Genomic DNA, 13,828 nt, shown 5'->3' on the forward strand with positions numbered 1-13,828 from the left:
AATCCTCAGTCTTTGAACTGGTGTTATAATAGTAATTTCAATCAAGGGAATCGATTCACTGTGACTACAACAATGCCTGCTAATCATATCATCTTTGGACATCAACAAAAACTATTAACATTCAGTCTAAAAACCCAGTATTTATAGAAAACCAGCCCTTTACAGATATTACCTTATGCTTCGGGCCATACCAACCTAATAAATCTCTTGACATAGAAGATATAATGATGAAAAAAATAGTTTATATTATTTCCTAACAGTTTTCAATTTTTTAAATTTTAAAAATGCATCAAGTTATGTATTATACTATATATGCATGTGGATAAAGGTGTGTATATACATAAGGAGGCTCAATATATGTGTGTTATATTGGGAAACCAATGTAATGAATTGATTGAATCAATTTAAACTGGCAAATTTATTATCTACATATTTGTTATTCTAATGGTCACACAAATTGAAACTATATGCTTAGTGGACTTGTGCCTAAGGGCTGCAATTAATGGCTCACACAATCTTTATATCTAGATTATTAGTTCAAATCCCGTGTAGGATGCTACTACTTGAATTGTTCCTGATTTTGAAAGCTATTCAATATTCTGTTACAAATTACAAATTTGGTACATTTTATTTTAAGCTATACTTGCACAAGGACAGTGCACTATTTTTTCCCTAATTATCTTCAATCTTATGAACCCGTGAGATCATGACCTGAGCCAAAATCAAGAGTCAGATGCTTAACCAACGAGGCATCCAGGTGCCCCTCCAATACATTACTCAAAAAAACCAACTAACTAACTAACTAACTAACTAAATAAATAAATAAATAAAATAATGCTGTAACAGAGGACCATAGATCAATTTCTCTTATTTCCTACATTGAAGACAGGGATGTAGAAATGGAAGAGGAAAAGGGCTAAATGTTAGTTCTTTCAACGTGGGAGGAACTATTTTCCTAAGGGGGTCTTCCAGACACTAAGCACAAGTCAAGATAACATAGTGACAGGTGACTAATGTGGCTGAGTTGGAAGGCAGCTATGCTCATCACTATACCACCTTTTTTTTTTCCTCCATCATTCAGCTTTTTTTTTTAATATATGAAATTTATTGTCAAATTGGTTTCCATACAACACCCAGTGCTCATCCCAGAAGATGCCCCCCTCAACACCCATCACCCACCCCCCCTCCCTCCCACCCCCCATCAACCCTCAGTTTGTTCTCAGTTTTTAAGAGTCTCTTATGCTTTGGCTCTCCCACTCTAACCTCATTTTTTTTTTCCTTCCCCTCCCCCATGGGTTTCTGTTAAGTTTCTCAGGATCCACATAAGAGTGAAAACATATGGTATCTGTCTTTCTCTGTATGGCTTATTTCACTTAGCATACCACTCTCCAGTTCCATCCATGTTGCTACAAAGGGCCATATTTCATTCTTTCTCATTGCCACATAGCACTCCATTGTGTATATAAACCACAATTTCTTTATCCATTCGTCAGTTGATGGACATTTAGGCTCTTTCCACAGTTTGGCTATTGTTGAGAGTGCTGCTATAACCATTGGGGTACAGGTGCCCCTATGCATCAGTACTCCTGTATCCTTTGGGTAAATTCCTAGCAGTGCTACTGCTGGGTCATAAGGTAGGTCTATTTTTCCATCATTCAGCTTTAAGTGCTGGTTTTTAGTTCCCCAAGAGCTGCAGGACTGATACTTGACCACCTGACTAGGGCCACTTGGGGACTGGGCACTGGGGGGCAGCAGGCCTCCAAAAAGAGCCAAAGGTAGAGGAATCATGTTATCCACACTTTGGTGTAGATCACAGCTTTTATAACTTGCAAAAAATGCTAAGTTATTATAAGTAGTATGTGTTTTTCCTTTTATATGAAGAAAATGGCTTTGACGTGGAAGGGAGAGCAGGATCTCCCTACAAAGTCCGAGACTCTGACAGATGACACAGTATGGGGAAAGTGGAAAATGCTCAGTATATTTAGAAAAACTGGGCCCGAGTGCAAAGCTAACATACTCATTAAACAGATTTACCAGGTGGCTGCAAGTTTCTCATTTTAGGGTGAGAGAGCCAAGAGAGCAAAGATACCATGAATACATACTAATTTATAGGTATTTCCAATGCAAAGATTAAAAAGTGACTGTTTATAACAAAATCTCATAAAGCCATCTGTGGAAAAAAAGAACTACTTATCAAATCAATTTTATGGAAAAAAAAAGTACATAACGTTAAAAATAACCTAAGTTTGACCACACTTGAACTAACATTTAAAGATAAAAACTCAGTATTTCTAATGATAACAGCAAGAAAGTCACTCATGTTGTGTGTGTCATTGTGAACAAGGAAGAAGCTATTTTTTTCTCATTTTAATTTGCTGGTCTGCATGCTAAACTTGTTTTATGTTTGTAAATTAGATCCAATCTAAACGTATATGTGAGATTGGAATTTGGCAGCCTTCACACTTCTGTGTATGTTATACATATGAGGTTTGTTATGTACAATATAAACTTGTTGCTTAAACTTCCTTATTTTTTTTTATTAACTTCCTGTTTGCAGACTGGTGGGAAAAATTATTATCCTGGTAGGTGTTTGAACAGCTTGAGATCAGTTGACCTGGGAACCATTTTTCTATGATTTAAGTACTTGGCTGAAGTTTAAACGCTGAAGAAGTTTGGTAGCTAACATCCTTTTTAGGCTTCCGTTTTTACCTCTTTTTTTTTTTTTTTTCAAAAGTGGTAATCTAACCAGGATTTTAAAGGTCTATATTATTTTTCAAACACAGTGATTTTTTAAATGGAACTTTAATTTACATGGGCATTTGCACTAACAGTCTAGTGACTCTATAAACTACAATTAAAAAGCAGTGCAATAATTTTACAGTGCTAAAGTCTTCATTTCCTAAATTCTAAGTATAGAGTATCCATCGCTGCATCAAGAGTAATAATTTCAAGGAAAAATAAGTATATTGAGGGCAAGTTATAAGGCTTAAGATTTTTAATACGAGGATTCAAATTGTCATTTTTCCCCTCACAGAGTAGAATCATCATAAATGAAAATAAGTGTCTCTTTATTCTATTTAGAGTCATCTTTTAAAAGTACATATGATGAGCAAAGGGTGTACAGTTAGAAATATATATTTAAGCTGTAATGGTGCACAACAATCACTGTAACAGTAAGTAAGGCCATGCCACAGAAATGAAGAAAACATACTTCAACACGTTGAGAAAGTTATTTCCAAAGCCTGGCCCATTAGGTTGAGACCAGAGGTTTCCAGATATATGCCCACATTTGCATGAAAATAAATATTTTACATTCCTGTGGCGACTTGCAAAATACTTGACAATGGATGGTAGCACAGGCTCTGAGAGAAATGGGGGAAAAAAATGAGCTGCCAAATTATGTGAAGTCAACCCAGGTGGAGAACGGAGAACAGATCTTTGCTAAGGATCTACCTAGCTAGTCTGTGTTTTCATCAGCCATCTGCTGACTCAAGGACCCCCGGGATATGGGGGAAACAAAGTCCTTTGGGGAAAAAGTGGCTATACTGTTCTTTAAGCTGCAAAAATCTTTCACACTTGGAGTATGCCTTTTCTCCTGGTCCTGTAACCGTTTTAGGAACGTTTATTACCTGTTAATTAAGATTAGAGTACTAAATAGAATGCCAACATAATTATCTTGCTGAAGTCTCCTGGACTCAAACTACTCTGCACACATTCATTTTCTCGAGTACTTTTGCTTCCCAGGAGGGTCAGTGCATGAGCTTCAACAGGGGTCAGCAAACTATTTCTGTAACGGACAAGAGAGTAAATATTTTAGGCTTCGTGGGCCATACGGTCTCCGTCACAGCTACTCAACTCTCCCATTGTGGTGTGAAAGCAGCCCTAGACGATACATAAACAAATGAGAGCGTCTATGTTCCAATAAAACCGTAACTATAGACACTGAAATTTGAATTGTATATAATTTTTACATTTCACAAAATATTCCTGTTTTTCTTTAGCCACTTAAAAAGATAAAAATGATTCTTAGCTCGTGGGCTGTACAAAAACAGGTGGCAGGCTGGATGTGGCCCATCCGTGAGTAGAACACAAAAGTATACAGAGACGAAAAGTAAGAAAAATATTTCTTAACACAAGCTTCTATTTTTTATTAGGTATTTAGTTCCATTTGGATTTGTTTTGCTAATTAACTCTTAACATGTGTCATAATCCTAGTTTAAACCACAGTGCATGAGAATCTCAATTTATGCAAACAGTACTGAGCTGCAATGTAAAGATATGAAATTCACCTGAAAAACTCAAGTTCTAACTACTAGGCTAATCCATTATTTTAAATTTTAATTTTTTTTTATTTGATAAAGAGAGAGAATGTGTGTGAAAGAGGCAGAGGGGGAGAGGGAGAGACAGAAACTTAAGCAGGTTCCACACTCAGTGCCTAGTCCCACTCAGGGCTCGATCCCACAACCCGTTGATTGGGACCAGGGCCAAAATCAAGACCTGATGCTCAATAGACTGAGCCACCCAGACGCTCCATAACCCATTATTTTAAATGGTTGCCACTGCTGTGTTTATATATTTGACATAGCATAAAATACTGCTCGTGTCCTTTATGTTAAGGTGAAATGAATATTTACTAACATTGCCTTGAATTAGAAGAAACCTGTTCCCTCAGCCACCAATGAGTAGAATTTTACAAGGCTGAATGTTTGATTATGTGGCCAATGGTCTCACTGGTTGAGATTTTCCATTGAGCCTTCTGCACTATCTTTTCCATCAAAGATTGTTATTCTACATTTACATTTTGTATTGTTCTTTCTATCTTAGCTCTGCTTCCTGATACCCTATTAAAATATAGAAATTACAGGCCTTGCTGGAAACAAAGGGAGGAGATGGTGTCAAGACAATGAAGCCAGGAAGCTGCTTCTGTGTATATGATGTTTGTTGAATAAATCAAATGTAAGTTGTCAGGAACTGTATTCTTGCTCTAAGTGTTTCTAGTAATTGCACCATTTCCAGCTATACCCTCATTGAGAGACAGAGAGCAAAACAGGGAGAGAGAGGGAGAGAGATCGAATAATCTACAGTCATCAGACCTTTTCATTTATTTATTTTTTAATGTTTTTAACTTTGCTTGCCAACTAAAAGCAAGGTGTGCCACTACCTTTCAAGGCTTAGATAATCATATATTCCCTCTCAGTGTCCCTTCTTCTCAGTTCTGGCGTATATACATTCCCAAGGATTGTTCTTAAGTCAGCAAACTATAATTTCAGATTGACTTTAAACCAGCCCAACACCTCACATAGTAATGATCGCTGTAATAACCATCTGCGATTTTGTATTTGGACCTTACTTCTCTGGGGATTTCCCTCTTCCCCAGAAATGTCATTCTTGTGGCTCTTTGTGTCTTCATCAAAACTTTGTCATGTGAGCACTGAGTGCACTACCTGGGATACAGGAAGGGCTCTATAATTATTATCTTAAAATTCTGCTTATCTGTCTAGCCATTCTGTTAAGTACATGTGAATAAGTCATCTAAGCCAATATTGGCTTAATGCATACTTTTGTAAGACATATAGTACAAAAGAGGGACCGATATGTGCATTTCAGTTCCAACAACAAAGATATTGGAAACGTTTTTAAGATGATTAAGTTTTTTAAAACTGTAATTCAGTAACTTACCTATGGCCTATTTATATGCAGGCACTGCATTTATACATCATTGAATACATATCCATTTTATATAATGATTGCAACACTTTAAAACCTAATATCCTCTTGAATACACAGTTCTCACAATGACTTTATGATGTCATTCATAATGCCTATTTCATACAGAAAGGAAACCAAGTCACAGATCTATTAATTTTCCCAAGATCACAAAGTTAGTAAGTGGTGATGCCAAGATAGTAACATAGGCAATCTGATTCCAGGGTCAACGTACAAAACCAGCACAAGTCCCCTATGATAGGGTTGCTTTAATTTACGTAATATGAAAACTTATACAAATTAAAATTAAAATTTCACATCAAACACCTACATATTAAAAACAAAACCAAAAACTTAGTTTTCTTCTGAATTTCTTAATTGAGCACAGAATACAGTATTAGGATATTATGAAATAATTCAGACATAAACTATTTCTCAAATACTTCTTATAATACAGGGTTGGTCCAGACACTTTAGACACATTAATGAACAAAATATACCAGGATCCCTGTTACCAAGGAGCTTACAGTCTAATGGGTAAAGTTTTCTTTAAATTATCTGCCTAAGGTTTGACAACTTTTTAGGAATTTATAGTAAACATAACAAATATATAAGCATAGTCATTTAACTAAAATGTTTTGACATCCAAATTTTGAAACAAATGAGCCTCTGTTTTAATGTCCATCATGGTATCTTCTGGTGATGCTTTCCTACCTCATTTTTTTTTTAAAGTAACAGCTGCTAACCATTACACTTTGTCACCAACTAAGGGGCCTCAGGCAACTGCCTGTTCAACCCCAGCCAGTCTTCTTACCATGATCATTTGACTTAGCTTTCGCTGAGAGAAGTAAGACCTATCCCTGGGAAAGTAGATTGAAAATAATTATTTCCATTGCTAGCCCTTCTTGGAAGTCCTAAAGTTAATATTCGTTTCACTCCTATATTTTTTTTATTTCATCACTTTCAAAGTGGACTACAGTGTGCAAAGAACCCTTTCTCTTTACTCACATTTTGATACCTTTAAAGATTCCTTGAACTAAAAAATATTCATAAATAATAGAACAAAGTTAACATTTAAAGGAGTTTTTCAAGATACAGAAAATGTATTCTTTTAGAGTAACTCATATAATCCCTAATAGTTCATATGAAATAAAAAGATTAACAATCCAAAATAGCTCACAAATTTGAATTTAAAGAAAACCTTTAAACCAATCTACACCAGAAAAGAAACAGAAGTCAATATTAAGATAGTCTAAGTCTAATTTAGAATATTTGAACTTTTTGTAGACTTACACTGTGAGGTACAGGGGCCAATATGCCAAAGGAGTCAGTATGTCACATGAAGAAAAGTACTGGCTTTGAAATCCAACAGACTTTGAATTTTAAGTCTGCAACACTCCAACTAGGAGGTCTGGCTTCTGAGGCTTAGTTTCATTAAAGAGAAGAGGGATAACGATATCCAAGTGAATATAGTACTGGGCACATACGAGTATTTACAGTAGATACTATAATTATTAATCCTAAGAATGCTGGAATTAAGAAAGATAAAACTCTATAAATACACAGAAATGCTCATCCAAGAACTTGCATTTTATGTAGTTAAGCAATCTGACCCAGAGGAACAAATGGAGATAACAAGCAGATTCAAACTATGGCACAATCTCTGAATATATGCCAAGAAGGGAATCGTAATAGTAGTCTTGTAATACCCAACTTTGGGTCGAGTACCATTTAGCATTATTTTACATAGGTTCTTGTGGGTATTCCTCAAAATAAAATTGAGTCACATAACTAGTGAGCAGGTGAAAAGACCATGTGCCTTCTCTTGTACCTTGATGTGGAGCTGTTAACAGAGAATAATAGGAAGTGCATTACAGAATAGTCAACGGGGTGCAAAAAAAATTTTATTTGGAGAAAAGCAGTTATTAGAGTACAGTTTTAACTGATCAAGAAAAAAATGTTTATTTTCAACTTTATGTTTCTGTTTTTTTCAGTTTATGGTGGATGGGAAGAGACAGAGGGAAAGAGAGAATCCCAAGCAGGCTCTGCACCGTCAGCACAGAACCTGATGCAGGGCTTGAACTCACGAACCATGAGATCATGACCTAGGCTGAATGCTTAACTGACTGAGCCACCCAGGCGCCCCTCAATTTTATGTTTCTAATAGGATGAAGGCTGGTCTAATACACAAGTATCTTGAATGGCCCTCGTTTTTAATGTAAGGGGAGAGTATATGCAGATTGTAATTTCCTTGCAGCCCATCTTCACATATTTTTTCTTCATAACAAGGCTTATGCATAAAAAATAATATAAAATCAATATAATCCTTGAAAAATCAAATTTTAATGGATCTGTAGGAAACATCTTCTGTCAGAGCACTGTTCATCAAATATTGTTTATATTAATACAAGCCTTTGCTTTTGAAATTATCTGACAGCCACCATGTCTTTATGATATATAATATTTTAAATTTGGTTTTCTTTTTTAAGCATTACGTTGTGAAATTGTGGAGAATGTGAGAGACTAAGAACATTAAGAACACAATTCCACTTTTATTATACAGAATAATCTCCTTAAAGCTTATATTAGAATTTTAAGAGGTAATTGTAATCCATATGTTCTGTCTACTTCCTAAGCATTAGGAAAATTGGCAAAGCATTGTGCTATTTTGTTTCTACAGATACATTCATTTATTTATTTTTTTTAACTTTGACATTTATAAACTATGGAAAAATTGCACTTCTGGGTGTACACTTTTTTCTTGTACCAATTGGAATTAATAGAGGCCATACGGAAATATTTTTATTTTCTTTTGTCATAGGTTATGATTTATCTAGTTTTTACGTTAAAATTCTGTAATTCATCTTTTGCTTCTCAAAATATATACTCAAATCAAATAATAGTATTACTTTTAAAAAATAATTACTAGCTTTAAAATTGTTTCAAATTTATGTGTTTTGGGGTGGTGGTTTAAAAGCCATGTTTCACATCTTTATAACACACAGCAACTGATTTTTTTATTTTGTTGCATTAACTATTCACATGTTCTGGGTTCAAGGAGGAACCATAAAGGACGGGACTTAACTTCTGTGACAGTTTTTGGAGTGAAAATAAGTAAGATTTTACACTTGCATCCTGTCTCCATCAAGAAACACAACTTGAGATTTGTTGGAGGTAATTTCATAATTGTTTATGAAGTGAGACAATCAGGAATATATAACTGTTTAGCATACATACATATGCAGTATATATATAAATTCAGTGTGAGCATATATCCAGTTTTGCATTTAATAATATAATTAAGTGTAAAAAAAGAGGTCTGGTCACAGCTATAAAAAATCTTAATAGTTAACAGTTCAAAAACACTCTAGGGGATTCTTAGTTTGGTTCATAATGTTAGTAGCAGAGGACATCTGACTCTCAACTTAAGCAGACATGGGAGAGAGCAAACAGAAGGTGGAGACATGTTCCAACATTCTCATTTTAAACCTTCAAAAGGCACCCCCCCCCCATCAGAAGGGATTTGACAAAGTCTTGAATCTATGTATTTCTGAAATATTGTTTAGTTTCAATTTCTTTCTTCCTTAAACTACCTTTTTTTTTTTTTTTTTTTTTTTTACTTAATGGAGCATAGGATTTGGAAAGCACAGTATGATGCATGAAATGCCCTAAGGATGTTGTCTTTTTAAAAACAATCAGACTTGTGGTAAGACTGATAACAGAAGAAGTAAAACTTATTTCTTCCACCAACAATGGAATTATTCTTTTTCCTGTATTAAGAAATCAAGTAAGACTATTAAACATAGGGTAATAATGATAATACATATAGTCATTGTTAAAGATCAAGAGTGTCTTTGTCAGTAAATTAAAATTATCCATCGTGCAGTCCCTAAGTATTATTGAAGAAGTAAAAACTTGTTCTGTATGTTCTAGATGCATATCTAATATATTAGAAAATGAAATTGATTACCTCAACTTTTTAAGACTATTCTAAACATGAGAGGAAATGTAGTTCCAAAATAATAGTAAACACACACACACACACACACACACACACACAAGAATGAAAATATATTCTCCATAGTGATTGAGGAACAGACAGGTAATATGTACAAAGATATAACTTCTCTAATGTTCATATTCAAAAACAGCAACTATCAATAATAGAATTCCATGGACTGTTTTACTATATACATTTTAATAACTGTACCAAAAACTAAAGCTGTATTTAAGGTTAACAAAAGTATTCAAAATGTATATAGGGCTTAAAATGTTTTTGCATGCCAGGAAAGAACCAAATGGAATAGTTTTATCCTTAAGCTGTTTTCCCTTTCACATTTACGAGTATTATTTTAAATAAAATTCATTATTTAATAGGTGGCTATCAGACTATTTCAAAAAGCAAAATACTTTACAATTGAGCATATTCTTCTACCAGTATTTCCATAGACTGAATCTTCCTGATTTAATATTTCTGTGACTTCATTAATGCTGAAGTGGCCCTTCTTGGTAAACATATCACCACAGCAATGTAATGTATGTGTTCCATATCGTTTCCTGCATTATGTGTGTGGGTTGTGGTTGCTGCTTCAGTTCCCATGACGATTGGGGCAGGAAGTTGGGTATAATTCCTGGCAGCATAGTAGTTTATCCATTACATTAAAGAGCAGTTCATATTTCAAAACGTTTTTCTGAGATCATTACAAAAATAAAAAACAAATGGCAGGGTTATCAGCTCTCATTACCAACTGCCAAGTGAATGTTTTTTAAAAACACTAAAAATAGTCACAGGAAGCAGTAATTTCTATGACAAATTGTTAGGCAGTTTACTTAGTGTGCTAAGTAATGTATTTCTGATCAAAGATAAACAGTTTAAAAAGTTACATTTGTGTTATTGGCGGGGGTGAGGGAATGTGGGTGGGGGTGGGAGTAGGAAATTGCTGTTCCCTGAAGGCTGATGTACCTTGTAAAACAATCTGTCTTCAAACCAAAATGAAAGAGAGCCAAAAACAGCTGAGTTACATGACAAGACCCTGGAGATGCTGTTCATGACACAATTTGCTATAGCGGTTTGCAGATGTCTCATTTTGTGGGTCAGATTAGGCACAATTTTTGTTTCTTAAATTATATGGCATCACTCTGGTTGTAAATTCTTTCCTGATTTCTGTCACCATGTCTACCTAAAAAGCACAATGTCTATTTCAAAAAAACTGATGCATTGCCCCCCTTGCTGTTTCAAAACTGTGACTGATGAAAAGAGTTTCTGCACTCTGGCTCTGAAACAAGTAAGGTACTTATTAGAAAATGGCCCTTTTATATGGTGCATCCAACTATAACATCGAAAGGCTGGACTTGTAACTACTTTATAGAGAAAGTACCCAAGAGTACACGGTGAGCTGATCAGCAAAATGCCAACTCCAAGCTGCAATGAGGCAGTGATTTCAAATGACCCATTTTGGCACATTTTATTTTAAGGATTTAATCCTGTAGCACCTACAGAGTCTTGGCTAAAGTTAATAAAACTTATCTTATAAGCTCAAGAGTTCTGCTCACAAAACACTTTCTTCTAGATGTGTTCAAAAATTGAGTTTTTAGTTTTAACTGAGGTCGTATTGCAGGCAATGAAGACTCTTAACAAGGGAAACTTCCTTTTTTTTTTTTTTAATTTGGGTAAAAAGATATCATTATGCCTTAGGAAGTATTATATTTTTGTAATCATCTGCAATGCTCATTAGTCTTATTATATCTGAAGCACTTGTATTTGTTGAAATAGAAGCAGCTGAGATAAAAGAAATTTGAAAGTGAAATCATTACACATTTGAATCAGTGCCTTTTTCAAACTGGAAGCCTGCTCTATTACTCTTAATGAGCTGATGCCCCAAACACTGAAAATGGATTCATATTTCTTAACCTCTTTTGAATCTCAGTTTAAAGCCATGATGTGCTTTCAGAAGTAAAAAAGAAAAAAAAAAAAAAAAAAAAAAAGGTTCCCTACACTCATTTTTAACGATCTTCTTCATTTTGGCCAACAATAGTTATTTTTCCAAACTACTTGCCAATAATATTAAACCAGGTCTAAAAATGTGAAATGCACATTGGTTGCAATTCTAGAAGAAAATCTGTTTTTTAGTGTTTTATATATTTTCAGATTAAGTATATGTAATCTAACCCATAAACACCTGTTAGGCATAGGTGTTTAAAACTAAAAATACTGACATGTTCAAATTAAAAGTTACTATACTAAAAGCATATACAACTAAATACACTGCACACAAATGGATACAAGTGAAATTGGGAAAGCTGGATAAGACTACTGGATAAGTTATAGCAACATTATTATTCTGATTTGGTATTATGTTATAGTTTATCATTAGCAGGAAGTAGGTAAAGAGTATACAGGATCTCAACTATTTCTTTTAATTTGGGAAAAAGTGGGGATTAATTTGGGAAAATCACATGTGCATCTATAATCGTCTTCAAAAATTTCACTAAAAAATGAAATGTTACATCATTATTATTTTATCTACCTACAGCTTCTAATTTTACATAAGAGATCGACATCGTAGGTTTTTTTTCCAAAAAATGCTATAGACATTTTAATAGATAAAATATAAAACATATACCTTAATTTAATGTTAGGTGTACTTAGATTATGAAACTTTCTAAAATAATAAAATATAATCTTAATTTAGAAGGAAAGGGGGAGAGAGAGTTTTGAAAAAAGAAAATTTCCTAGATACATTTTTACTGCATGTAGTAAAATCATTGTTATAAACCACTGAAAGTTACATGTTGGTGCTGATTTTAAGATAATGCATTCCAGGTCTATATCCTATTTTGTAAATCAAAAGAAATATGGGACATGGAAATGCTTGCACTCTAGATCTAGAGTTGGAGGAAGGCATCACTCTTAATTAAGAAGTACTAAACTCATACGTAGTGCTGTGAGAAAAGCACAAGATCAGAAGAAATGAAAACATTCATGTTTTAATAGTTTCCTTTTGGCAACCTTAACATTGCTAATTTGCCTTTAATAAATTATGTCAAAGACTGTCACCTTAAATGGTCAACACACTCATTATTTAAACAATAACACTTTTGTAGTAATAATCTTGGATGTGTTTAAGATAGAACGCCTTTTGTGGAAGTTATAGTCTAATAAGCTCCACTCAGGTCCCCAGAGCATAGCGTATGTTTCACGGCTAGTTTCTGGAGTGAACAGGGCGATATCACTGAAGTTCCAGCTACATTATGTTACACAGCAAACCCACTCCAGAAATTTCAGAATCACACAATCTATTTTGACTGATACAATTACGAGTAACATTAATTCATCTAATATGCTCATGTAAGCTATCTACTAAAGAGAAGATTCAGAAGCCATATTATTTCCGCATGTTCTGTGTTTCATCACTAGATTATCAGCAAAATGATGATATGATAACTCCTCCTACGGTAAAGACTAATTACCTTTTAATACTAAAACAATGGTTGTATCTATAGTAAATCTACATAGGTTGGAATTTTAGTATAGTGTCAGAGAAATGAGCCAAGGAATTGCCTTTGTGGGTGGACATTAACATTGAGTCTCTCCAGTTGGAAATAACAATCAGTTTTGTTTTTATGATTTCACATTGTTGTTTACTTCTATCTAAGCTTCTTGAGAGATTTCAAAGGATCAGACCACCAAGCCTGGGTACATTTTCCTGGAAAATTCCTGAGGAAAAAAATTGCAAATCCAGGAAACTTTATTAATTCTTTGTATTTTGTGTCTGCACTAAGCCAAAACTAAAGGAGAAAATGTGAAAAAAAATTCAAACATCCAACTGCTACTCAAAACCCAATATCCAGATGTGTTGGAGTTTTGATGTTGTAGTTTGCTGCTACTGAGATTGCCAATGTTTCCAAAAGTCTTATAAAATGTGCATGTTGTTTATTTAATTTTGATTTGTTTCTATTGCCTTTTAGAATTTCCAAAAAAACTGCTACTAAAATCACTATTTTGAAGGGAAAAATAAAAGACTATTATTTCTCATTTTAAGTAACTATTTAGCATCTTACAGATCACATACCCAGATCATTACTTATGTAGACTTTAAAAGAAAATAAATATAGCATGGCT

Source organism: Panthera leo, chromosome A1 (assembly GCF_018350215.1).
Source record: "Panthera leo isolate Ple1 chromosome A1, P.leo_Ple1_pat1.1, whole genome shotgun sequence".
Taxonomy (NCBI): domain Eukaryota; kingdom Metazoa; phylum Chordata; class Mammalia; order Carnivora; family Felidae; genus Panthera; species Panthera leo.